The 4675-nt window shown below is 45.3% G+C and overlaps 1 non-coding gene across 1 annotated transcript; it reads left to right on the plus strand.

Moving 5' to 3' along the window:
* The first annotated feature begins 3500 nt into the window (after positions 1-3500).
* On the plus strand, positions 3501-3572 carry TRNAQ-UUG (transfer RNA glutamine (anticodon UUG)). The gene has a single exon. It is a non-coding gene; the product is annotated as a tRNA-Gln (tRNA).
* Positions 3573-4675: the final 1103 nt, after the last annotated feature.

Raw genomic sequence — 4675 nt, forward strand, 5'->3', positions numbered from 1 at the left:
ATAAGTTTTGCCTCGCGCACGCTGTCGGACACGGAGAAACGATACAGCGTAATAGAGAAGGAGATGCTGGCAGTAGTGTGGGCCACCGCGAGGTTCAGGCAATTTCTGTGGGGCATACGGTTCTTATTGAGAACAGACCATAAACCCCTGCTCAAGGTACTGACGTCAATTGGGCATGCTGAAGCCACACCAAGAATATCAAAAATGTCATTGAAACTAATGGAGTTCCGGTACGATGTGGAACATGTACCCGGGAACCGAAATCGTGTGGCAGACTACCTAAGCAGAGCTGCTGCGATGGAATCCAGTGAAGGAGATATGGAAGGATCAGAGGAATGGGTGGCACTCACAGAGGACCAAGAAAGTGCTATCAGCCTCGCAGAATGGAGGAAGGCATACGAGGAGGACGCAGTGCTGCGGGAAGTGAAGCAGTTTGTGACACAAGGCTGGCCTGAGAAGAGAGTGCTGGTGAGGGAAATCAGACCCTACTACGAGGTTAGAGAGGAACTGTCGATAGGAGATAATGGAACATTTGTGCACAGGGGAGAGAGAGTGATACCACCCACCAACCTCATAGACCGGTTACTGGACACACTCCATGAGGGACACCTGGGAATCTGCAAATTGAGGCTGAGGACCAGGCAAAATTACTGGTGGCCGGGAATGGACTTGAAAGCAGAAAGACATGTCAGGAACTGCACCAGGTGTCAAGGAGCAGATAAAACCTTGAAACTTCTCAGACCTGAGATGGGGAAGTTTGAAATACCAAAGAACCCGTGGGAAGATCTGAGCGTGGACATACTGGGCCCGGTTCTGGACATACAAGGAGTACAGAAGTACGTGTGTGTCATGATGGACAGGTATTCGAAATGGCCTGAAATTATGATAAGAGAGACCATGGACACAGATGCAATAATCAAGTTCCTGGCAGACACTTTTGTGAGAGAAGGCATCCCCAAGGTGGTACTTAGTGACAATGGACCCCAGTTTAAATCCGAGAAGTGGAACAGATTCATGGAAAGGAATGGCATAGTTGCTAGGCACACGGCTATCTATCACCCAGCCGGCAACGGTTTGGTCGAACGCTTTAATAGAGTGGTGATGGGCTCAATCCAGGCTGCCATAACTGATGCCAGAGACTGGGAGGCGGAGATTTGGCACATGATCTGGGCGTACAGGATAACACCTACCAGTACAGGATACAGCCCGTTCCAAATACTCCGAGGCAGAGAGCCCTTCACACAGGACAATCGAGTGTGGAAGGAAAAGACAATTACCAGTGAGTGGTCGCCCGCGGTGGTGCGAGCCAACCTTGAGAAAGCCCAAGCAACTTACACGGAACACTACGATCGCAGACGGAATGTACGTGACACAGGATTAGAGAAAGGAGAGTGGGTGCGTGTGAGGTTGGCTAACGTGCAGAGGAAGGGAGCGAGTAAGTACAGCAAGCCGATGCAAGTGAGAGAAGTAAGAGGCAGAGCGGCCCTACTGAGTGATGGCAACGTCTGGTCACAAGACTGCATGGCAAGATGTAACAAGGTTGTGGACTGGAATCAGAGAACCACAGACTGGGAGGATGAAGGAACAGAGTTGGCTGAGCAAGAGGCTCCGGAGGGAGCGCTTGAGGAGGATGGAGTAGAAGCACAGGAGCTAGAGACAAGAGAGAACGAATTGGAGTGGATGGCCCGAGGAAGTAGCGGAGAAGGAGAAGGAGGCGCGGCCGCGCAGGAGTCAGAAGGAAGTAACGAATGTGAGAACACCAGCACCCCGGTAAGACTGACCCGAAGTGGAAGGGTGGTGGTTAAAACAGTGAAATACAAAGACTATGAGTTGAACAGTGGACAATGAGGGACTATCTCCACATGGGTAAAAGGGGGAGATATGTAGTAGCGCGCACTAGTGTACGCACGTCACGTAAGCCACGTGACGTGCCGCGCCCACGCAAGGATACGCGGCTGCGTAGTGGGTTGGCGCGGAAGACCGTTAGGTCAGTTGAGGCGCGGCGCTCTTCAGGGATAGACGTGTCTAAATAAAGACTGTTAAACATACATGATTGCAGCGTCATCATTGCTGGGTACTACACGACATTACAAGCTGATGTCCATTCCGGGGTGGAAATCTCCTCAGGACAATGCAACAACTTCAAAAGCCATATCTGTTTTTTGTGTGGCAGGAAAGAGGTGTTGAGACAAACTAACTCAGAGTGTGCTCAGTACAATACCCCGTCCCCTCTTTGCAGTGTGAAACATTTTTAGGCATTGGAAATTCTGAGGCTATGTGTCACACCTTGTCAGATGGTAAAGACCTAATATAAACGTGACTCTCCTGCGACCTCAGCTTTGTGCAGAGCAGCTAGAAAAGACCCCATGAGTTGACAAGAGGAGCTGCTTTGGACTGCTTCCACAACTGCTCCACCACTTCGAAAGCTTTGTCTAGTAAGTTTTACGTTTTGCTGTATTTATTTTACACTTCTTTTGATATGTTCTAAATTAACTGATGTCACCTCACTTTTTATCATTGATAGTAAGTTTTACGTTTTGCTGTATTTATTTAACATTTCTTTTGATATGTTCTAATTTAACTGACGTCACCTCACTTTTTATCATTGATAGTAAGTTTTACGTTTTGCTGAATTTATTTTACATTTCTTTTGATATGTTCTAATTTAACTGATGTCACCTCACTTTTTATCATTGAGGTCCAAGGCTGAGTGACATCACTTCCTGTGAAGTCCGTAACTATACTTCTTAGTTCTCAGGTCTCGGTTATTGCTGGGTTGAGATGTGGCTGAAACTGATCGTTAAACCGCTCCGTCGGCTCTGCAAAAAAAACCTATCCACGTCTTGTCACAAATCATCCTTTGTTGCACCTTTTGGTTAACGTGTTTAGGTTTGTGTGTGCGAACTCGCAATGTTTGCTGTGATTTACATTTTTGTGACACCTTGTTTACTGTTTATTAAATGAATCGTTAGTGCTACCCCCTTTTGATCGATGGTGCATCCGTTTAGTACTAACGACATACATGACAACATTTTAAATGAGAAAAGTGGGAGATTTCAAATGAATAATCGGGAGAATGGATTTCTCCCACTGACTTCCACTGAAGCAGAGGCCGTTTCAGGCGGGAGAGAACCAACATAAAGTCATTATCGGACAAAAAAACACTAATCCCCGGGAGAATCCCGCCTGAATCGGGCATGCATTATAAGAGAACAAATCAAAAGTATATATAGACGCCGAAATTTTTTTTTCCATTGCCTTGTTCATATTTTGTATACGAGTTTTTTTTCTATTTCCCTTTGTTCTATTTTGAGGCCAGTCGTTTTGTTTGAGAACAGCTTTAAAAACGCACTAGGGAAGCAGCATATTATTTCGGTGTAGATTCGAGTTCCGTTTATTATTTCCTGTAACACTACACATCTAAATACAAATACCAACCTGTAAATAACACACTGAATATACGCATATAGACCAGCAGAGGGAGATAGATTTCATGCGGAGGTTCCATGGTGTAATGGTTAGCACTCTGGACTTTGAATCCAGCGATCCGAGTTCGAATCTCGGTGGAACCTTGTTTTGGGGAGCGCGAATTACCGAAATTGTTCTTATAAATAAGACATACAAAAATATAAAGCTGTAATATTGTCAAGCGTTTTAAGAAAGAGAAAGCGCGTGTATCCAAATGGATTCGTTTTGCATTTGCTGCCACGTATAGTTACAAAAAAAAGATGACATTACTTCCCGACCGTTTCGACCTCTGAGGACAATAGCAAGAACCAAAGAGTGAGAAAAGATACATTTTCTTCACTCTCTTCCATCAACAGCTTCTGAACCGAACTCCATAATGAAAAGCTCTGTGAGGGGAAAGCGCCGAGAGAGAGCTATAAGCAGGTTTTCGTTTTATACAGCACGAACGACACCCGAAGGTAATTGATTGGGACGCTGAGCACCAGTTACATTACACTTCAACACATTCTTTTGCGAGGGGGGGTGGGGGGGGGGGGCACGGGGATATTACGTGATCTGCCCCAAATCATAAGATATTGAGCCTATTTTAAGACTGGAACCTGGTTCCCCAGCTATAATGTCGACAGTTCCGGACATTACGCCACATCCCCTCCCTCCTACAGAATGGGGGATGTGTTCTGTGACCATGACAACGTGAAACACGCCAAGATATCTTGCATGTAGCCATTCCAATCTCTTTCAATGTTTCAAACACGCAATTATTAAAAATGCTACATTAATACATGCTAATGGACTTTTAGTTGGAAAGTCTTTGTGTGAAAGGAGTCAGGGTGGGGGTATTTGAACATTCTTTTCTTTTCCTCAATCTGTGTCATTGTTGGAATTGGAAAAAAAAATACTCCGGGCGCCTCAAGGTGTGGCAGAACAAAGCGGGTGGAGTCACAAGGGGAGGAGCTTGAAAAGCAGAGTCTGACAACAAACGTATACATTTTTTTTTATCTGCTGCAAAGAAATTGCCGATAAAGGACGTATGGATAATAAAGCTGTTCCGGGTTATTTAATTGGTCACTAAGAGACTGCATTTTAAAATATCCTAAGAGGGATAATACACCTCACCTGCTCCCCAGAAATTTGAGGCAACAATAAGTGGTAAAATAATTCTACCTACAAGCGCTACAGTTCAGCTTAGGGTAGATGGGCACGCTTT

Source organism: Lissotriton vulgaris, chromosome 7 (assembly GCF_964263255.1).
Source record: "Lissotriton vulgaris chromosome 7, aLisVul1.2, whole genome shotgun sequence".
NCBI lineage: Eukaryota > Metazoa > Chordata > Amphibia > Caudata > Salamandridae > Lissotriton > Lissotriton vulgaris.